This window comes from Sminthopsis crassicaudata, chromosome X (assembly GCF_048593235.1).
Source record: "Sminthopsis crassicaudata isolate SCR6 chromosome X, ASM4859323v1, whole genome shotgun sequence".
Lineage (NCBI taxonomy): Eukaryota > Metazoa > Chordata > Mammalia > Dasyuromorphia > Dasyuridae > Sminthopsis > Sminthopsis crassicaudata.
Window position 1 is genome coordinate 71,554,118 of NC_133623.1, and position 24,585 is coordinate 71,578,702.

The 24,585-nt window shown below is 35.9% G+C and overlaps 1 non-coding gene across 1 annotated transcript; it reads left to right on the top strand.

The window, feature by feature from the left end:
- Positions 1–24,192: 24,192 nt before the first annotated feature.
- Positions 24,193–24,299, top strand: LOC141549266 (U6 spliceosomal RNA). The gene has a single exon (XR_012484302.1). It is a non-coding gene; the product is annotated as a U6 spliceosomal RNA (small nuclear RNA).
- The last annotated feature ends 286 nt before the right edge of the window (positions 24,300–24,585 follow it).

The window sequence follows — 24,585 nt, forward strand, 5'->3', positions numbered from 1 at the left end:
AGAATCTAACAGTTTTCTAGACCATCAGAAAATAGAACATAAACTGTGTGAGCTGGAAAAACATTAAAATATTCAATATAATATGTTAGAACCATAAAGTACCTATTGATTTATATTGGTTGAGCAGGAAGAGCAGAACATAAAATATCAAAGTTGGAAGTCACTTTTGAACAGAGAAAAGAATATTTGGGCTAGCATGAGCCTTAAAATACAGAACAGAAAACATTAGATCTCCAAAGACCCTTAGAATATAGAACATAGAAAGTTTAGAGTTAGAATGTACTTTAAAATACCCAACCAATTATTTTAGACTAGAAAGAATTTGGATACACTGAGCATAGAAAAATGGGAATCACATCAAAATGTCTCCATTTTGATTACCAATAGATCTTCAACCAACCCCATCCACCTGGTGGCTGTCCATTTGGTATCCCCTTGGCATTCAACCCTCACTTGTGACTCTAAGAAGCTATAGCATGTGCAGTGGCCACACCCTGGTAAAACCATCTTGGCAAACAGGGTAAACCTAGTTGAGGACAACCAACAGATCCTAAACATATCAGTGGTTTAGAGGAGTGACTACCCTAAGCATAGAAAAGCTTCTTTGGGCAGAATGAGCAGATGTGAACAATTTGTTCCAATGGCCATGAAGGCAGCTAAAGTAGGTGATGGAGATTGCTTAGAGCTTGGTCATATATCAAAGACATCAAGGTCTTTCTCCTGCACCATCCATCACTAGGTATCCGGACTTTTGTCTTGTCGCTGCACTTCAAAGGCTCTGGAAGAGAGAGTGATGCTGAAGACTTTGTGCAAGTCTGCCTCACTTAAATCCAATTTGTGTGTGAGTCAAGACATCACCCGTAATGTCATCGGTCCTCTTTGAAAAGGAAGGACAAACATCAGTGATGACAACAATAGCAACAACAACAACAGCAGCAGCAGCAATCACAAGAGCAACAACAACTTCTAGCCTTGGGAGTTGCTTGGGACACTGAGATATAGATTCCTCCAGATCACTTAACCAATATATGCCGAGGCAAAGCTAGAAGCCCAGTCTTCCTGATTCCAAGTCTAGCTCTTTAGCCACTCTGGCACAATGCAATAGTTGGGCATGTATACTGGCAAATGAATTTGATTGTTTTGGTTTCCAAACTGGTTTAGAAAGCCATGTGGTGCTGCACAAAGCAGAAGCAAACTTTAGAGATCAATGAGCAGTTTAATCACTTTTAAAGTGAGGAATACAGTTTGCAAACTATAAAACAGTAAAATTTCCTTAACAATACACGTGTGTGTATATGTATACACACAGGAGCACATACATATGGTAATGGAAATTAACCCAGCCTCAAAGCCAAAAGCCTTGCCATCAAGTCATGCTTCTGACACACACAGGCTGCATGACTCTGAGCAATCATTTAACCCCTCTGGGCCTTGAATCCCAGGCATCAAACAGAGTTAACAAGTCTTCAGGGCCAAACCAGATTAAAAATGGGATTGGGAAATATTTAAGCAAACAAAACCAAACGAAATACACAGAGTTTCTGACCAGAACAGAAACAATTGCTCACAAAGTGAGTAAAAGGTAAATAATTCATTTTCTAAGTCAATATGCAGCCACAGGAATGGTTATATATTGTTTAGTGGCCCTCATTTCTATTTGAGTTTGATACTATTGATCTAGGTAGCTCTAGATACTGACCTGCATTACTAGATGAAGTTTCTTGTCATAAAATACCAACCCCCCCCCACCTCTGTCTCTCCTTTCTCTGTCTCTCTCTGTCTCTGTTTCTCTCTGTCTCTTCTCCACACATGTGCATGTACATATTCTACCTAAAATGTGATACAATAACCTTTCACTCCTATTATACTTTCTTAGAAGGTTGACATTGAGAACATTGCAAGATGAAACACTTTATGGGTTTACTAAATGGTATATTCTACCTTCACCTCAGCTCTGTACTGCTCAATCAAATATATAGTTAGGCCCATATAGACTTATACCTGTCACCAATATTATTCCATTAAAAATGTTTGTCATATCTTCCTTTTCCCAGTAGAGATGGTGATGGCTACAATACAATAGGGGAAAAAAACACCTGGATTTGGAGTCAGAGGAAATAGGTTCAAATCCCTGCTCAGCTACTTAATAGCTATATTAAGTCTCTAAGATGAGTTTCCACAAGAAGATCTCCAAAGCTTCATTTCAGTAAAGACTCCATGACAAAGGCCAATGAAGAATGCGCTTGGAATCAAGTGACAGCTCTGGGAGGAGGGTTATTCTTAGCTACAAAAGTTTTTTGGGTATATACAGATTGTGCGCCTCAATGACATATGATTCCATTCATATACACATGCATATGTTATATATGTTTATATCTAGAAAATGTGTGTATATCTACTTTAACATATTTAACATGTATTGAACTACCTGCCATCTAGGGGAAGGGGTGGGGGAAAGGAAGGGAAAAGTTGGAACAGAAGGAGTCAATGTTGAAAAATTACCCATGCATATGTTTTGTCAATAAAAAGCTAAAGTAATAATAATTTTTTAAAAATTGGTTCCAGATATGTAAAGTAGGGACCACAGTAAAATTGAGGCAAAACACTTTGACAGCACACTTTTAACTATTTAGATGTAATACAAATATTTAAGAATGTAGTGACAATAATCCCTTGCTATTAACTCAACTTATATTGAATTATTTTCTCTTGATCCACATTTTATCATTTTTAAGAAAGAAATATGCTGAATTCTTCAATAAACATGTAAAAACATGAAAAAAGGAAAATGTGTGTATAATATAAATATGCATACTATATTATGCATAATTACATATAATCATAGCTCCGTGCGTGTGTGTGCATTTATCATTTCTGTTAGACAGCACCAGCATTCCAGAAATCAGCAGGGTTGCTAGGAGAATGCTTTGTAAACCTTTAAGCATTACAGCAATGTGAACCCTTCTCATGATGATTGTGACTGACCATGAGTTGAGGATTTTATGGCAGGTGTTCTTAACCTTTAATGTGTCCTGCACCCCTTTGACAGAATCTAGTAAGTCTAGCCCATGGCTTCCTTCTCAGAATTGTTTTTAAATGTACAAAATAAAGCACACAGAATTACACAGTAAACTATTAGATCAAAATTCAGTTTTCAAAATGTTAAACACACACACACACACACACATACACACACACACACACAGAGTTTGGACTTCAGATTAAGAACTCCTGCTAAGTGGGCAATGCCTTTAATTGGCAGAACACTGGAGTGACTTTCTGGTTCAACTGATCTGTCAGTTTTCTCCCAACATTGAGATCATGTGATCTCTGGGAAATCTCAGTTTCCTCCTTTGTGAAGTGAGTAATTGCAGTAGATGAACTCTCAATTCCCTCTAACTTTGAGATTTTCATTTCCTTGGTAATGCTCTGGGTCTCAATTTCCTCCTTTGAACTCTGAGACCTCTTGAAATTCTCCATCTGTGGTTTCTGATAATTCTTTTTTTTTTGTATGGAAATTATGGTCACCCGAAAAGTGATAGCCAGTGAAGGGTGATATGAGAATAAATGGATAAGTATTTTAAAATATAATCACACGTCCTCCCCCAAATGGATTTTTACACCTCTTGATTCTCCTCATTTGTTCATCAAAGTTACAAGATTAAATGAAACTCCTGAGTTGCCAAAACAAAACAGAAATATGACTCAGAAGAAACACAGCTATTTCTGTGGATCAGATACCTTAAGAATTCTATTTGAGCTATAAATAAGTGGATTGAAATAGAAATCCAGCAACTGACAGATCCAATGCAAGGTAATAGTAGTTTTCTCAGACTTCCAAAGCCCTCTGGTGTAGTAACCCATTGTTGAGGGGCAGGGGACAGGGTGAATGTTGGACTCCCTCCACTTATGAGTAAAGAAATGGACTCTTTTCTCATATTATTTATGCTCTCATTTAAAAGACAGCTTTCTTTTGGAGCCAAGTCCTCTGAAAGCAAGTCTTTTTGTCCAATTGGATAGACATATAATATAATATAATATAATATAATATAATATAATATAATATAATATAATATAATATAATATAATATAATATAATATAATATATGATATGATATGATATGATATGATATGATATGATATGATATGATATGATATTATATTATAATAAATATAATGTAATATATTATATTACATTATATTCAACACACATTATATACAACATATAATAAATATAATATAATGTAACATTATATTATATTACATTATATTATAAATATAATATAATAACAACAATAATAAATATAATAAAATAAATAATAAATATAATATAATATGATATGATATAAGGATGTCTGTCACATTTTCATCCCAGCTTATTTAACCAACTGTGAAGTATCTGTGGGTCACCTGAAATTTACTTATAGGATATAATTGTCATTCTGTTTCCTCAGTCTTTGTTCCTTGTGATTATAGGAGGGTAAAGACAAAAGTTGAAATTTCTTTGGCATTTTGAATTTCCAGGCCTGAAAAGTTCCTTTATATGTTGACATTTTCTGTGAGGAAAAGTCTTAGAATATTGACTACACCAATGATATCATACACAAATAGAAACAGATCTCTAATCTACCAGATACTGACTTAGAAAGCCATATGTTATCTATTGTATTTTTTAACCCATTTTCCAACTACATTTTAATCTGGTTGAGGCTGTGCTGGGGAGTTTTGCTGACTCCAACTTTGACAACTCTGGCCAGAAGTTAAGTGACCTGTTCAGGATCATATAATAGGTATGCATGAATGGTGGAACTTCATCTCGGGTCTTCTGGACTCTGAGCCTTTCTGGCTAGCTCTCTATCCACTATAGCATGCTGCCTAGTAATGGCCTTAATTTTTCTCTCCCTTTGCCAATGGAGATCACAGCCCCAATGTGGCGTAGTATGCCTCTAATTACTATTAGAGGACTTGTCCCTGCCACAGAATCCCTATACACCTCAATTTTTTGAGCCCCAGTTGTCTCAATTACAAAATTAAATGATTGGACTAGATCCCAGCTTCTTAAACTATAGGTTGTGACCCCTTATGGGGTCTCATAACTGAATGTGGGTATTGTGAAATTATGATTTATCATCAGTAAACGTGCGATTTACACACCTATTTTATATACCTTTGTACCTGGGTTCACATAATTTCTCAGATGAAAAGGGTCATGAGTGGAAAAAAAGTTTAAGAAGCCCTAGTCACTAGATGACCTCAAAGGTCCCTTCATCTCTAAATCAATAAGCACATCTTTATTAAATATCTACTATATTCCAGAAAGTGAAGAGACACCTGGCCTCAAGTCTTACCTCTGCTACATTCTGGCAGAGTGATTTGGCAAGTCACTTAACTTCCCAGTGTTTTAGGCAACTTTTAATTGTAGAGGTCCCAATTTGCATTGGTAGGAGTTTTCTCATCCAGGAATTTCCTATGTCAAAAAAATCCCAAATCTCCCTATGCTTATGTGATAAAAAGATAAAGATTAGACAGCCTCTGCTCTCAAGGTGCTTATACATTATAGGGGAAGAGAAATAACATATTCATCTAGAGCTAAAAATAATTTTGCAATGAGAGTATTGGCAGCTAAGGGATTTAGGATGTAAACTTGAAAGCAGAATCTGCTTTTTCTGTCTGTATCCTTGGTGCTTAGCACATAGTAAATACTTAGAAATGCTTTTTTAATCATTGATTCAGTGATTCATTCATTCATTCATTCAGAGGAAGGGATGGTACTTTAGGTGAGATTCCAAGAGGAAGTGAAGAAGGAGTAACCATTTCAGGAATGGGCAAAAGTTTGTGCAAAGGCACAAAGTTGTATATAAGGAACATGGGCTGACATGTGTGGGAACAGTTTGATTGGCCGTTGTTTGACCTTCATTCTGGAAGAGGACCATGGTATTAGGGAAGTGATGCCATGACTTGCAAGTGAATTGGATTTAAATGAGATAGGTTCTGGGCAAAGTCATCAGTCTCACTTTCTCCTTCAGAGCCATCTGGGTTCAGTGGAAAGATATAGATCAGAAGAACTAGAGATGGCCCAGGATGCAGTGGGAGACCAGGGCTTTTTTAAGCTAAGGTCTTTCCTAGGTCTTTGTTTGTCTAGATCAATGTCCATTCGGTGATTAAAGGTTAGGAAAGAAGTGAGGCAAAACACGGCCTAGTATGTCTTCACAAAAGGATCAATCTAGGAGGGAAAGACACTCAGAGTTTCTGACCAGAACAGAAACAATTGCTCACAAAGTGAGTAAAAGGTAAATAATTCATAATAAAGCTAGAAAGTTAGGCTGGGGCTGACGAAGGGAAGTTCTATTGGATCCTAGAAGTAATAGTGGAATTTATTGAGAGAAATTCATATGGCATGGTTAGACTTGAGTTTGGAAATTCACTTTAGAAACTGTGTGGAAGATAGATTAGACAGGAAAGAGATTTAAGGTAAGGAGGACAATTAAAAATTTATTTCTAATTTTCCAGATGAGAGGTTGTAAGAACCTGAATTCTAGTATTGGTCATGTTAGGAGAAAGAAAGGGTAGATGTCGTACACTTGTTTTGATACTTGATTGTTTGGGGTGAGGGAGGCTAAGGTGATGAGAATGATGCAGAAGACTGCTGGCCTGGGTGATTGAAAGAATGGTAGAGCCCTTAACAGTATGAAGGGAAGTTTGGAGGAGAGAGTGTGGGTTTAGGGGGAAAGGTGATGAATTCTATTTTGGACATAGTAGTGAAGGCCTAAAATTTTGATGGAGTTATGAACTGATCCAACGATTCTGGAAAGCAATTTGGAAGTATGCTGAAAGGGCAATCAACTTGCATACCCTTTGATCCAGCAAGACTACTACTATGTCTATATCCCAAATGGTCATAAAAAAGTAATAAAAGGTCTTACATGTAAAAAATTATTTTTAACAGTTCTTTTTGAAGTGGCAAAAATTTGAAAATTGAGGGGATGCCCTTTAATTGTGGAATGTCTGACCAAATTGTAGTATATCAATGTAATGGCATATTATTATGCTATTTAAAATGATGAGCAGGTGGATTTCAAAAAAAATCTGATGCTGAGTGAAGTGAGTAGAAACAGGAGAACATTGTACACAGTAACATTGTGTGATGATCAACTATGATGGACTTAGCTCTTCTCAGCAACACAATGTTCCAGAGAAAGAGCTGATGGAGTTGGAATGCAGATCAAAACATACTATTTTCACTTTCTTTTTTTCCCTTGTTTTTTCTTTTGTTCTGTTCCTTTTTTCACAACATGACTAATAAGGAAATTCATTTAATATGATTGTACATGTATAACCTATATGATGTTGCTTACCATCTTGGGGTGGGAGAAGGAGAAGGGAGAAAAATTTAGAATTCAAAATCTTATAAAAATGAATGTTGACAATTGTTTTTACATGTAATTGAAAAAATACTATTTACATAAAAAAAATGAATGCCTGTTGGTATAGTTGTGAAACAATCCAACCATTCTGAAGAACAATTTGGAACTCTGCTCAAAGAGCTATAAAACTTTGCATATCCTTTGTCCTAGCAGTACCACTACAAGGAAATCATAGCAGGGAAAAGGATCAACATGTGCAAAAATGTTTGTTGCAGCTCTTTTTGTGATGGCAAAGAATTAGAAAATGAGTATTTGCCCATCAATTGGGCAATGGCTGAATAAGTTATGGCATATGAAAGTAATGAAATATTGTTCTATAGAAAAATGAAGAACAAGCTAATTTTAGAAAGACCTGGAAAGATTTACATGAACTGATGCTAAGTGAAACAAGCAGAACTAGGAATACATTGTAAACAGCAACAGTGATGATCAACTGTGAAAGACTCGGCTCTTCTCAGCAGTTCAGTGATCTAAGGCAATTGCAATAAACTTTGGACAGAAAATATCATCTGTATTCAGAAAGAGAACTATGGAGATTGAATGTAAATCAACACAGGCTATGTTCACTTTTTTATGTTTTTTCTCTTTTGTTTTGTTTTTCCTTTTTCTGATTTTTCTCTCCTAAAATTATTAATAAAGAAATGTGTATTTAAAAAGTTAATATACATGTTATAACCAGAAAAAAATGAAACAAATAAAAAATGAATCCATAGAGGTAGCTAATGATATCTACTAGAATTCAGGAGAGAGACTGAAAATATAAATTGGTATAGAGATAACTGAACACATGGGAGTTGATGAGGTTGCCAAATGAAAGTAAGGAGACAAGAGAAAACCTGAGTGAGGGGGCATCACATAAAGAAGATGACCCAGCAAAGATGATTGAAAAGGAGTAATCAGAGAGTTAGAAGGAGAACCGGAAGAATAGTATCACCAAAAAAAACCCCATAAAACAAAAAACAAACAAACAAACCAAAAAGAAACCCAGAAAGGAGAGAATATCCAGGAGAAGAGGGTGAATGGCCAAAGGTGTTCAATGTCATAGAGAGGTAGAGGAGGATGTGGGCCGAGAAGAGGACATTAGAATTGGCCATTAAGGACACTAGTAACTTTAAAGAATGCAATTTTAGTGGAGAAATAAGATAAAAAGCCAGATTTCAGGGAGCTGAGGATCAAGTGAAAGGAGGATAAATTAAGGTACTGACATTTGGTTAAGAAAGAAAAGAGGAATATGGGAGGTTATGAATTACTGAAACCAGAACTTGTTAGTGGTCTACCTTCTGGGAGTGAAATCTATCTAATGTGGTGAAACTACTTTTTGGATGATGGGCAATCCATGGTACCACTCATTCCAAGAGCCTTTCTGGCTTAGCTGGACCCGGAAAGAAAAACTGTAAAGCCTTCAGGGTTTGCCCTTGTAAAAGGAGGTAACCCTGGAAGACACTTTAGAGATTGGTCATGTCAACCCTTTAAATCTACAAAGAAGTGGAAATCGAGGGAATTGGCTCCTTTAATTCAGATACAGCTTTTTCTACTTCTCCTAATAAGAGCTTTTGTTTCACTTGCAACTTATCTTAAATTAAGGAGTAAGGCTTTATTAGGTCCATATTACAAAGAAATTGAGTTTGGGAGAAGTTAAGGTCATAGAATTGGGAAGTGTGAATCAGGATTCCAGTCCAAGTCACCTGACCCTTCAGCCTGACCCTTCTGCTACAAGAAGGTCACCTCATATTCTAGTATCCTCATTATCATCTCATGGGACATTGATGCAGTCCTTTGACACTTGAAAAACACTTTATATCCTGTGAGATGCATGCTATTATTATCCCCGATTTTATAGGTGAAAAAACGGAATCTTGGAAAGGTTAGGTGATCTTTTTAGGATCACACAGCCAGTAAGAATCTAATATCTAAAGTGGGATTTGAATCCAGATCTTCATCACATAAAATCTAATGCTTGTGATAATAATGTTATATATACTAACTCTCATTCAGTAATAAATACACACTTCAAAAATAAAGATTTAGCATCCAAAAAAGGCAGTGGCTGCCTTCATGTAAAACATAAAACATAAATTTATTAGGTTGTTTTACCCATACTGTACATTGTAATGATTCATGGCCATCTCTGAGCAGCCAAGTTCTAACCATTCTCAGTTGGCTAGTTGTTGTCTATCATTCTCCAAGAGTAGCAAAATGATATCACTGTGTTACAGTCAAGTGTATCTGAGTGTGGTTGATCAGACCAATGACAGCTCAGAATGCTTTACCTCAGGTTGAGCACAAATAGTCCATGTGGGTGGATTCTTATATTTCTTCTGAGCTTCTTCAATTATGCTTTGCTCATTGAGCACAGCATCTTCTCTGATGAGGGCAGGGTGATCCTGTCTCAGTGTCTCCCGTGTCCACCAATCAATTCCAAAGTTCTTAAGAGAGACTTTGAGAGTATTCTTTTATCACTTTTTCTGACGTCTATGTGAGCACTTGTCCTGTGTGAATTCTCCATAAACCAGGGTTTTTTTTGGCAAGTGTATGTTTGGCATTTCAACGCTGGCCAGTCCAACAGTTTCCCTCTCTGCGGTAGAGTTGGAATGCTTGGCAGTTTAGTTCAAAAACAGACTTCAGTGCTTAGTACTTTTTTTCTGTCAGGTAATCTTTAGAATCTTCCTAAGACAATTCAAATGGGAGAAATTCCGTTTCCTGGGATTGGTAGACTGTTCACAGGCATGCGGCAATGAGATCACCACAACATCTCTGTAGACCTTTAGTTTGGTAGTCAGTCTAATACTTCTCCCCTCCCATACTTTCCCTCAGAGCCTCCCAAACACAGCTAGCTCTGGCAATGTATGTGCCAACTTCATTATCGATGTGGACATCCCTTGGAAAGTATGTTGTCAAGGTAAGTAAGCTTATCCACAGCTTTCAAAACATCCATTTGCTGTAACTCATAGTTCCACATATAGATGATGTTGGTTTCCGTAGGTAGATATTTATCTATCACATATATTTAAGACTTGAGATACCATTAGTTTGTTGAGCTCCCCAAGGAAGACATGATTGCCATTAGTAGGATTAACAACTTTTTGGCAACTAAGACACTAAGATGTTAAGTGATTTGCTCAAAGTCACACAGTAATTATATGTGTGTGTATGTGTATATACATATAGTTATATGTAAATATATGTGCATATTTGTGTTATTCATCCTTCATTCTCAAAGAAGACTTGCAAATTTGATGGAAGTGATATGGGATTGTACAAAGTCACCAACTTCACTCTCTCTTCATACACACCATATATTCTGCAGCCAAATTGGCTGACTCACTGTTCCCAGAACCTGCTTTCCCCTTGGCCAGCCTCTGTTCCATTCCTGCTTGGAATGCCCTTCTCCCTCCTTTCGATCTATCCTTTGATGTTGCTTTTGGAATCCATGTGGCCTGCTGGCCACAGCCTGCAATGACCTCTGCTTCCCTCTAAAAGTCTGTAGCACTTACAACTGCCTTTGCCAAACAATGCTTGTTCTGTCTTGCAGCATCTTTTAGGATTCTAGCACACTAAATGTAGAGCTAGAAGAGACCCCAGAGGCTAGCAGTATAATCTTGTAATTCATAAAGGATGAAATTGAGGCTCAAAGGGATTATTTGACTTGCTCAAGGTCACCCAGAATTTTAACCCAGTTCTTCGTAGTTTCAAGGCTGGTACTCTCCAAGGTTTTATCACTTTGAGCTGGTACTTAACTTAGTAGAATTAAAAAGAAAAATAGTAAAAAATAAAAATAAAACATTAAAAAATTAAAAATAGCAAAATTTAAAAGTAAAAGTTACTGTTATTTCTTTTTATTGTTATTTTTTCTGGTCATGTTGGGAGAGAAAAATCAGAACAAAAGGGAAAACCACGAGAGGAAAAAAAAAACACAAAAAAGGGGAAAAAGTGAACATAGCATGTGTTGATTCACATTCACAAAACATTTTTGAACATGTGGGTCCTTTCCCCTCCTTTATAATTTCCTTTGGATACAAACCCAGTAGAAACACTGCTGGATCCAAAGGTATGCATAGTTTTATAGCTCTTGGGCATAGTTTCAAATTGCTCTGCAGAAGGGTTGAATCATTTCACAATTCCTCCAACAATGTATCAGTGTCCCAGTTTTCCCTGGGAATTTATCTTTCAATATTTATCTTTATCTTTTCCTGTCATCATAGCTAATCTGAGAGGTGTGATGTAGAACCTCAGAGTTGTTTTAATTTGCATTTCTCTAGTCAATAGTGATTTAGGTCATCTTTTTCATATGACTAGAAATGGTTTAATTTCATTATCTGAAAATTGTCTATTCATAATCCAAGATAAATTTCACAGAACCAGAAGATCTCCAGCATGCTGGGGAGGTGACTGGATGAAGGAGCCAGAGAAAGTCATGTTGCTTCATGCTGTGTAACCTTGGGAAAGTCACCTCACCAAATCTGAGTCTGAATTACTTATCTGTGGGCTAAATCAAATGATCTCTGTGTTCTGCTAGCTCTTCATCTCATGATCTTATGGTATGACCAAGAATCCCTTTGAAAAAAGGAGGCATGGATGAGTAGTCCAAGCTGATGTGATGGTGGGATTATTGTGATAGAAGTATTTGCTATTTCTCTTTCCCTGTGTTGATGGTCCTTTGGCAATTATATTGTAAATGCCTAGAAGCGTCATGGGACAATGGACATTATACTGGATCAGGAATCAGAAAAATAAGTTGAATCCTGGCTCTGTCACTTATAAGTTGTGTGATCTTGGACAAGTCACTTCCCCTCTAGGCTTCAGGTTCCTCCTCCAAAAAATGAAGAAGTTACATGAGATGCCTTCCAGCACACATAACATAGCAGGCACTCAATGAATCTTTGGAATTAAGCATTTGAATGAGAATAATGACTTTAAACCCTGGAATTCAATTTTTAAATCAAGCTGAAGATGCAAACTGGCAAGAATTTAGAAATAGATTTGCATTTGTAAAGAATCTGTCTTGGTCTTTTAAAAATTTTCTTAGTATCATTTTAATATCAGGGAAGCTATAATAAGCTCTCCATAATCACGAAAAAAGAGAGAAAGAGATTAAAGTTTCATTTCTAAATTTCCAAGTCTTAAGTCTCATAGTAAATGCCCCTTTCTAATTAGATCCCCTTGGCTAAATCATATCAAGTGTTAATCATGGAGAAGTACCGACTGATGAAAACTAGTTTGTGAGGGACTCTTCATGCCAAAGTAGAGTTTGAGCTATGATTAAATTCAGAGAGGAAATGCTGACACATTATATGTAGTATATCTATATCTATATCTATATCTATATCTATCTATCTATCTATCTATCTATCTATCTATCTATCTAGATTATATAGGTATATCTAATAGTCATAATTCTAAGAATGGTCTATAGCCTTTGCAAAAGTCAGGAGATAGGCAGTGCCTTTTCTATTTGGGAAGGACAGAGAGAAGCCAGTTTAGCTGCATCACAGAGTGTGAAAGGGAGAGCAATATCTCTGAGTCTAGAAAGGTAGGTCAGGGGTCGGGTTGGGGAGGGCTTTCATTTATTTATTTTTATAAATGTATTTTATTTGTAATTTATAGAATAAAACAAGCATTAACATAGTACAATAGAGAATGATTGCACAGGAAACTACAAAAGTACTATGAACAACTTACTATTGCTTTCAAATATACAACAAAATTACAAAATTATCCATATTTTTTCCTTTTTTCTCTTCCATCACCCCCACTAAAGATGGTGAATATACATATGTATATGTATATACTTATATTTTCCATTGAATATTCATTGTAATGAACCCAGTGATGATGAATCCATGGATGAAATTTGAAATGAATGAAAATTCATCTAGTGAATGATAGAATTAAAAACTAATAGGGGAAATAGGTGAAGCAAGCTGGTTCTATGTATACACACACATATATATCAATATATATTTCTAATTTACCTATTTGTGCAAATATTGCTCCTTATCTCTCTTTTTCTCCATCTTTAGTCTTCCTGACTGCTGGTCTAACCCTCCACCTACCATGCCATACCGAAAGACAAGAAAACTGTGTGGTTTGTAGACCCAAAGGTCAGTGCCTGAGGAATCTAAGACTTCTTTGTATTTGTATCTCCCATGTCTAGCACATTGTCTGGCATACAGTAGGTGCTTATTAAATGATTGCTTTTTAAAAACAGTATTTTATTTTTTCCCAGTTACATGTCAAGAAAAATTTTAGCATTCATTTTCATAAGATCTTGAGGTCCAAATTTTTCTCCCTCCTTTCCTTCCCTCCTTTCTCCCAAAGATAGAAACTTACTTCCATATTAGTCACAGATGTGAAAGAAGAAATAGATCAAAAGAAAAAAAAAACAAAAGAAAGAATAAGGTAAGTGAAATAATATGCTTTGATCTGTATTCAGAGTCTATCAGATATTCTTTATCTGATTATGAATTGCATTTTCTTTCATGAGTCCTTTGTACTTTTCTTGGATAATTGTATTGCTGAGAAGAGCTGATTCAATCGTAGTTGATCATCACAAATGTTGTTGACACTGTGTACAATGTTTTCCAGTTCTGCTCATTTCACCTTGCATTAGTTTGTCCAAGTCTTTCCAGGTTTTTCTGCAATCTGCCTGTTCATTTCTTATTGCACATTAATATCTCATGCATTCATATGGCACGATATATTCAGTCATTCCCCAATTATTGATCATCCCCTCAATTTCCAATATTTTGTCACTATGAAAAGGGCTGCTATAACTATTTTTGAACATATAGACCCTTTTCCCTCCCTTTTTTTGATTTCTTTGGAATACAGAACAAATAGTGGTGTTTCTGAGTCAAAGGGTTACATACGGTTTGCTTGCCCTTTGGGCATAGTTACAAATTGCTCTCCAAAACGGTTCAAAACTCAACTAACAATGCATTAGTGACTTAGTTTTCCCACATTACCTCCAGTATTTGTGAGATGGTATCTCAGAGTTGTTTTAATTTGTATTGATCTAATCAAAAGTGAGTTAGAACTTCTTCATAAGTTTATAAATAGCTTTGATTTCTTTGTCTGAAAACTATTCATATCCTTTGACCATTTATCAATTAAAATGGCTTTTATTCTTATAAATTTGACTTAATTCTCACTATATTTGAGAAATAATGCCTTTCTCAAAACCACTTGCTATAAAGATTCTTTTCCAGCTTTCTGCTTTCCTTCTAATCTTGGTGATATTGGTTTTGTTTGTAACAAGAATTTTTAAATTTAATATAATCAAAATAGTCTATTTTTCATTTAGTAGTGCGCTGTATCTGTTGTTTCCTCATGAATTTCCCCCCCTCCCATAGAACAGACAGGTAGACTACCTCTTGCTCTTCTAATTTGCTTATGATGATACCTTTCATGTGTAAATCAGGCACCCATTTTGACCTTATCTTGGTATATGGTGTGAGATGTTGATCTATATCAAATTTGTATCCCACTGTTTTCCATTTTTGTCAAATAGTGAGTTTTTATCCCCCAAAATGGGTATTTGGGTTTATCAAACACGCGGTTACTACAGTCATTTACTACTATGTCTTGTCTACCCATCACTCCATTTCTTAGCCAGTATCATATAGTTTTGATGATTACTGCTTTGTAATATAGTGTGAGATCTGTTTTTCTTAGGCCAGCTTTATTTGTATTTTTTCCATTAATTCCCTTCATATTTTTGACCTTTTGTTCTTCTAGATGATTTTTTTGTTGTTATTTTTTCCTATCTCTATCAGATTTTTTTGGTAGTTTGATTGTGGTATGGCACTGAAAAGAAATGGAAATTACTTTTGGCAGAATTATCATTTTTTATTATATTGGCTTGGCCTACCTGTGAATAATGGATATTCCCCCAATTCTTTAACTATGACTTTGTGTGAAAAAAAAGTGATTCGTAATTGTGTTCATATAGTTCTGGGTTTGTCTTGGCAGGTAGACTCTGAAGTATATTATTATTTTTTGATTATTTAAAGTAAAATTTCTCTTTCTATCTCTTGCTACTGGGTTTTATTGGTTCTGTAAAGAAATGTTCATGGATCTTAAAGGAGGGAAAGGGACCCACATGTGCAAAAAATGTTTGTGGCAGCCCTTTTTGTAGTGGCAAGAAACTGGAAACTGAGTGGATGCCCATCAATTGGAGAATGGCTTAATAAGTTATGGTATATGAATGTTATGGAATATTATTGTTCTATAAGAAATCCCAGCAGGATGATTTCAGAGAGGCCTGGAGACTTTCATGAACTGATGCTAAGTGAAATGAGCAGAACCAGGAAATCATTATACACGGCAACTACAAGACTACACAACGATCAATTCTGATGGACGTGGCTCTCTTCAACAATGAGATGATTCAAACTAGTTCCATTTGTTCAGTGACAAAGAGAACCATCTACACCCAGAGAGAGGACTGTGGGAGCTGAGTGTGGATCACAACATAGCATTTTCACTCTTTCTGTTGTTTGTTTGCTTGCATTTTGTTTTCTTTCTTAGTTTTTCTTTTTCTTCCTTCTTGATCTGATTTTTCTTGTGCAGCAAGATAACTGTATAAATATGTATACATATACTGAATTTAGCATGTATTTCAACATATTTAACATGTATTGGACTACCTGCCAGCTAGGAGAGGGGGTAGGGGGAAGGAGGGGAAAAATTTGGAGCAAAATGTTTTGCAAGGGTCAATATTGAAAAAATTACCCATGCACATTCTTTGTAAATAAAAAGTTTTAATAAATAAATAAATAAATAAATGCTCATGATATGTGTGGGCTTATCTTATATCCTACAATTCTGCTAAAGTTGCAAATCAGTTCAAGTACTTTTTTAGCTGATGTTGTAGGGTTCTCCAAGTATACTATCATGTCATCTGCAAACATTGCCTCTTCTAATTCCTTTAATTTTTGTTCTCTTATTGTTATAGGTAACATTTCTAGTGCTATATTCAGTAATATTGGTGATGATGGACATCTTGTTTAACCTATGTTCTTACTGGGAAGGATTTTTGCTTATTTCCATTACAGATAATATTTGATGATGGTTTGAGATAGATATTGTTTATTATTTTAGGGAATTTTATCGTTATTCCTTTGCTCTCTAGTGTTTTGAATAGGAATGGGTGCTGTCTTTTGTCAAAAGTTGTTTCAGCATCTACTGATAATCGTGATTTTCCTAATATTGAAACAATCCTGAATTCCTGGTATAAATCCATCTGGTTATGGTGTATAATGCTTGTGATGCATTGCTATAATCATCTTGATAGTATTTTCTTCAAAATTTATGCATCAATATTCATTAGGGAAATTGGCCTATAATTTTCTTTCTCTCTTTTAGCTCTTCCTGGTTTAAGGTATCAGCAACATATTTGGTAGGACTCTTTACTGTTTTTTTCCAAATAGTTTATATAGTTTATATAGTATTGGAATTAATTGTTCCTTAAATATTTGGTAAAATTGCTAGAATTTACTTGTGAACCCATCTGGCCCTGGGATTTTTTTCCTAAGGTGTTCATTAATGGCTTGTTCTGTTTCTTTTTCTAAAATAGGACTATTTACATTTGCTATTCCTGATCTGTTAATCCAGGTAATTTATATTTTTATAAATATTCATTGATTTTGCTCAGATTGTCAAATTTATTGACATATAATTGGACAAAATATTTTCTAATGATTGCTTTAATTTCTTTTTCATTGGTGGTGATTTCACCCTTTTTGATACTATTTATTTAGCTTTCTTCTTTCTTTATTTTAATCAAATTAACTATCTCTTCATAAACCAGTTCCTACATTGATTTATTGGTTCAACACTATTTTTATCTTAAATCTTATTAATCTCATCTTTGATTTTCAAGATTTCAGTTGGGGATTTTTGATTTGCACGTTTTCAAGGTTTTTTTAGTTGCATGCCCAATGCATTGATCAATAATTGTTAATGTAAGCATTTAGAAAAACACATCTTCCCCTAAGTGCTAGTTGGCCATGTTCCATTGTTGTCATTCTTTTTAGTGAAGATACTTATTGCTTCTATGATTTGTTCTTTGACCCACTTATTACTTTTTAGAATAGCTTTTTATTTTCAAAATACAAAGATAGTTTTCAGCATTCACCACTGCAAAACCTTGTGTTCCAAATTTTTCTCCCTCCCTTCCCTGCACTCCCTCCCCTGGAGAGCAAGTTATCCAATATATATTAAACATATGCAATTCTTCTATACATATTTCCCTGTCATACTGCACAAGAAAAATCAGATCAAAAAGGAAAAAAAATGAAGAAAAAAAGCGAGCAAACAACAACAAAAAAGGTGAAAATACTGTGTTGTGATCTACATTCAATTCCCCACAGTCCTCTTTCTGGATGCAGATGGCTTTCTCCATCATAAGTCTATTAGAATTGGCCTGAATCAGCTCATTATTGAAAAAAAGCCAAGTCCATCACAGTTGATCATCCCATGATACTGTTGTTGCTGTGTACAATGTTCTCTTGGTTCTTCTACTCACTTTACTTAGCATCAGTTCATGTAAGTCTCTCCAGGCCTTTCTGAAATGATCTTATTGATCATTTCTTATAGAACAAAAATTAATATTCCATAGCATTCACATACCATAACTTATTCATCCATTTTCCAATTTATGGGCATCCTCTCAGTTTCCAGTTCCTTGCCACCACAAAAAGGCTGCTACAAACATTTTTGCATATGTACAACCACTTATTCTTTATGATTATATTAATTAGTTACCAACTAATTTTAATCTATTTTTTGTCTTTTGTTGAATATAATTTTATTGCATTGTGACCTGAAAAATATATTTTAATACTTTTGCTTTTTTACATTCAAATTTTATGCCCTATTTTTATTTATTTGCTTATTTTTATGTAGTTATGTATCTATGTAGTTATTTTATGTAGTTACTAAATACTCCTCAGGAAAAAAAAAGTATATTCCTATTTGTTCCCATTCAGTGTTCTCCAAAGTCTGTCAAATCTAACTTTTCTAATATTCTATTTACTTCCTTATTTTCTTTCTTGTTTATTTTTTGAGTGAATTTTTGAAACTCTGAGAAGGGACAGCTGAGGTCCCCCACCAATTATATATATAAATATATATATATATATATATATATATATATATATATATATATATTTACTTCCTGTAACTCAGTTAGTTCCTCCTTTAAGAATCTAGATACTATGCCACTTGGTGTATGTATGTTTAGTATTGATATAGTTTCATTACTCTATGGTATCTTTTAAGAACCTTTAGCTAAAGAAAAAAAGTATCATTTCCCATGTAGATAAACAGTTTGGTTCTATTGAATCCCTTATGTTTTCTTTTCCCTTTTTACCTGTTCACGCCTCTCTTGGGTCTTGATATTAGCGGTCATATATTTTTTTTTATTTGGTTCTGGTTTTCTTATGAAAACTTGAAATCCTTCTCTTTTATTGAATGACCATTTTTACTTTTGAAATATTATGCTTAATTTTGTTGGGTAGGTGATTCTTAGTTGTAGTCTTAGTTTTTTTGCCTCCCAGAATAACATATTCCATGACCTTCAGTCCTTAATGTTGTAGCTGCCAAATTCTGTAATCCCGATTGTGACTCCCTGATATTTAAATTGTTTCTTTCCAGCCAGTTGTAGATTTTTTCCTTGAACTGCCAATGTTCCTTGGAATTTTTATTTTGAAATTTCTTTCCTGATGTGATCAATGGATTCTTTCAATGCCTATTTTGCCCTCTGGTTCCAGGACATCAGTCAGACAATTTGCCTTGATAATTTCTTGAAAGATGCTGTCCAGGTATTCCTTTTGATTATGACTTTCAGATAGTTCAGTGATTCTGATATTGATCTATTTCCCAGGGTCAGTTGTTTTTCCCATGGAGAATTTTACATTTTATTCTTTTTTTCCCATTCTTTTGAATTTGTTTGATTGATTCTTGATGTCTCATAGAGTCATTAGCTTCCACTTGCCCAATTCTAACTTTTAAGGTATTGTTTTCCTCAATTAATTTTTGTACTTTCTTTTCCATTTGGCCAATTGTACTATTTAAGGAGTTATCTTCTTCAGTGGATTTTTATATTTCCTTTCCCATTCTACTTTTTAAAGCAGGTTTTCAGGATTTTGACTTTTTTCATAATTCTCTCTCATCATTCTCATTGCTTTTCCCCATTTTTCTTCTACCTCTCTTATATGATTTTAAGCTCCTTTTTTGAGGTTTTACTTTTCTTTCGGGGCTTGAGACCACTTCCTGTTTTACTTTGGGGTCAGGGTTAGGGGTAGAGGTATGTGTTTTGACATTGTTGTCCTCTTCTGAGTTTGTGTCTTTATCTTCTCTATCATTATAATAACTTTCTATGCTCAGATTCTTTTTTCATTGTTTTTGATCATCTTTATTTTTGGTCTTTTCCCTTTTAAATTTGAGCTCTGCTCCCAAGGAATACAGTCTCAGGTTTCTTGTGCCAGTGGCTGCAGGCCCTGGCTATTTATCTAGTATCTCACTGATGCTGCCCAGAGGCTCATAGTGGATCCTCATGTCTGGTGTTGCACTGACAGAATCTGGTGAAAGGTGATTGGTGCTGAAGGAGGGTGTAGGGAGCTGTCAACTTACCTGGTGTCGAGATGAGCTTCTAGTGGTGGTAAGTGAGGTGTGCTAAGGCCAGGTGAGGTATTTCTGTTCTTGGTATATACCAAAGCATATGGTGGTTCCCAGAGCTGAAGTCTCACAGCTACCCTGGCTATTCCAGGACACGTGGGAGATCCTGGTGTTGCCAGTTGTCTACTCCACCACACTGGAGTTCAGAATCTTTTGCTGGTTTGCTGAAATGGTACTTGTTGCTGGTTCACTGTGAAGCTTTCCCCTTATCCAAGTGAGACCTTCTGCCAATCCTTGAAGTTTCCTGGTCTATCAGATTATTTCACTCCATCTCATGGATACATCCACTGTTTCAGAATCTGTTTTGTGACACTATTTTATGGTTGCCAAGAAGTGAACATGAGAGAGTTACAGTGATTCACTGTTTATTCTGCCATTTTAGCTCCTGGAAGTAGAATGTAGGAAATCCTGTAAAAGTTAATGCGGAGTTGAGACTTGATCCCAAGGCAATTGGGAGCCATTGGAGTTAACTGAATATGAGTCACATGATGTGATTCAAATTTAAGGAAAATTACTTTGGAAAACACAGATATGTTTTGGAGTATATGGATTGGCTTAGTTACCAAGGAACTTTCTACCCCTTGATTTTGTGATTTTGTAGTCATATTTGCAGCTCTGAGGCAGACATTATTGCTCATATTACTAATTACCCTCTCACTGCTCCAAGCCCACTTTTAATATGCAATGTAGGAGCTATCCTTAGACCCTAGAAGATTTTCAAAATCTATCTGTCTTCTGACTACCCTGTAGGGATACTAATAGAGCCATACAAGAAAGTGACACTTCTAGTACCAGGAAAGTTGTTGGCAACTTCATGGAAAAATACTTCCTCACTCTCACTCACCACAACTTAGCTTGTAGAAGGGTGGAAATCAGCTCTGAAGGCAGATCTTCTTAAAGCACAAGTTCTCCTCTCTATTTCACCACCTGTACCACACAATCAGTGGCTCTCTATTACCTAAAGGATCAAGTACTGCATCTTCTGTTTGGCTTTAAAAGCCCTTCACAACCTGGCCCCTTCCTAATTTGCAAGTCTTCTTACACTTCTCTCCCCTCTATGTTTTGTACCATCCAGGAACACTGGTCTTTATCTTGTTCTCTGCAATGGATGCTCCATTTTCTGATTTCGCCTATACTTTCTCAAAAGCTAGAATGCTCTCCCTTCACATCACCATACCTGGCTTCTCTCAAGTCTCACAAAATCCCTTGTCCTTTCCCAAATCTCCTTAATTCTAGTGCTTTCCCTTTGATATTACATCATATTTCTTATAGGCATAGATCATATTATAGAATATTGTATCATTAATTTTGTGATATATCGCTGTTCAGTCATTCAATCATGTCCAACTTTTTGTAATCTCATTTGGCATTCTTTGCTAAGAAAAGCAAAGATACTAGAATGGTTTGCCATTTTCTTCTCTAGCTCGCTTCACAGATGAGGAAACTGAGACAGATTGGGTGAAATGATTTGTCCAGAGTCCTGCAGCTATTAAGACAAATTTAAACTCAGGAAGATAAGTCTTCCTGCTTCCAAGGCTGGTGCTCTATCTACTGCAATGCCACCTAACTGCCCAAAATATGATCTTTATTGCTTTCTATTTAGATAGAAGCATATACATATGTATGTATATATAGATATAGATATATAGACATATATAGGCTGCCCAAAATGTGATCTATATCACATATTTAAATAGATGTAGATAGATATAGATATACATATGTAGACATATATAGATATAGATAATGATTTGTATATATATTTACTACCTGTTTGCATGTCATCTCCCCCATTAGAATGTGAGCTATTTGAGGGCAGCTCTCATGGTTTTGCACAGTGCCTGGCACAGAATGGATGCTTATTTAGTACTTGTTGATTGCCTGCATGCCCTAAGTAGACTTTGGCGTCTGGTCTTGCTCTCCTGGTTGTGAGTGAAACCCTTGAGGTTTCTCTGTATTGCACAGCTGAACACCTCCACTTCCATGCTAGTTGCTATTAATTTTGTGTTTCAGTTTATGAAATCCACCAAAAGCAGAACAACCAGAACACTCAGAGATCTGTAAGTTGACATAGCTGCTTCTCCAGCCCTACCTTTCTTAGCTATCATTTCTCCATCTCCCCACAATACTTCTCAAACCCAACCCACTGATGCCACTCCCCACCCCATCTAATTTGAATTTTTTTCTTAACCATAGCTCCATGAGACTTTTTGGATCTGAGATTCAGTCAGTCCTTTCCATCATCCAAGACTCCATCTTTCCCTAAGCTTCCTTCAGTGTTCTTTAATTTCAGATCCATCCTTCTCCCTCTCCTGTCCCCTTTCCCACTAGTTTTCTCCAATCCTGTTCATAGGTTGAAGAGTATCTTTTGGGGCCAGATAAAACAGACCACATAGGTTTGGATCTTACATATTTTTGCCCGCCCACTTCAGGGAGGCTGCATGTCATAGGGAAACAAGTTCCTTCACATGGAGTCTAAGAAATTGGGTTCTAATCCTCCTTCTGCTATTTACTGATTATATGACCTTAGAAAAGTCCCTTCCCCTCATTGGGCCTCAGTTCCCTCCTCTGCAAAGTGAGAGGCCAGACAAAATGGCTTTTGAGGTCCCTTTCAGTTCAAGAGCTGGGAGTTTATGTGTGACCTTTGGCAAGTACCCCCCCATCCAGAGCCTTAGATTTATTGTTATTCAGTGATCCAGTTTTGTCTGACTGTTTATGACTCCATATCTGGTATTCTTGACAAAGATTGGAGTGGTTTGCCTCCAGCTCATTTTACAGATGAAGAAATTGAGGCAAATAGGGTTAAATGACTTGGCCAGGGTCACACAGCTAATGTCTAGATCAGATTTGAACTCAGGTTCTCCTGACTTCAGGACTTGTATTCTATCCACTGCAGTGCCACCTAGTTACTCCTCTCAACACCTCTGCCCCCCGGCCAGTTCACTTTTGGAGGACAACTTTGTCTTTGACTTGCATCTTAAAGAGAGGTGTGAAACTGTTGAGTCAGATTTACTTCACCTTGCTCCTCCTTCAGCTCTGCTTTGGTGGAAGGAGCATAGGATTTGGAGTCTAGTGACATGGATTTAAACTTCAGCCCTGTTTTTTATTAGCCATGAAATTGTGGCCAAGTCACTTTATCTGAGAAAGTTCTCCATTTCTCAATTGTTCAAATGAGGGAGCTGGATTAGTAGAGTGCTCAATATTTCTATATTTGTTCTTTAGCTGTGCTAATCCTCCAACTTCTACATTGATTATTTCAGAGGAAGTAACTGGTATATCATGCCCTATGTCCATATAGCACATTGCATACCTACTCAGAAATGGGGACCCTGTCACCCATATTTTGGGAGACTTAGAGACACCCTAAGTTTAATGTAACATGCTCTGCTCTAGCTTTCTTTTTATTTCTCCCTAATGTCTTGCCTAATGGAATCTAGTCTTTACTTTACTCCATGGGCAGACAGACTTTTCCATTTGAGAATAAATCACATCTTAAGAAATAATCAGGAGGATGATTTCAGAGAGGCTTGGAGAGACCTACATGAACTGATGCAAAGTGAAATGAGCAGAAGCAGGAGATCATTATACATGGCAGCAACAAGACGATATGAAGATCAATTCTGATGGATGTGGCTCTCTCATTGAGGTGATTCAAACCAGTTCTATTTGTGCAGTGATGAAGAGAGCCATCTACACCCAGAGAGAGGACCATGGGAACTGAGTGTCAAACACAACATAGCATTCTCCCTCTCTCTGGTGTTATTTGCTTGCATTTTTTTTACTCAGTTTTTCTTTTTCTTCCTTCTTGATTTGATTTTTCTTGCACAACCAAATAACTGTATAAATATGTATATGCATATTGGATCCAACATATATTTCAACATATTTAACATGTATTGGACTACCTGCCAGATGGGGGAGGGGTGGCAGGAAGAAGGGGAAAATTTGCAACAAAAAGGGTATGTATGCAAGGATCAATGTTGGAAAAATTACCCATACATATGCTTTGTAAATAAAAAGTTTTAATAAAAAAATTAAAATTCTGAAGCTTAAAAAAGAGAGTAAACCACATCTATAGAAGGGGTGGATGCTTGCTTTGGCAGCATATATACTAAAATCGGAACAATACAAAGAAGATTGGAATGGCCCTTGCACAAGGATGAAAAACAAATTCGTGAAGTGATCCATATTTGGGGGAAAGGAAATGAGAACATTGCTAGAGAATTTGGAAAAGGAAACACAGAAATTATCTCAATAAAACTACTTACAAACTAGATTTGACAAAATGGAAAAGAAAACAATCCCTTAAAAAACAGAATTTGTGGAACAGAAAAAAAATCCATCAAACAAAGCAATTCATTTAACAATTCAGCTGGCCAAATACAAAAGGAGCTAAAAAAAAAGATAACTGAAATGAATTCAGAAAATAATTCACTAAAATTAGAATCAAAAAAATGTAAATGAATGACTCAACAAGACA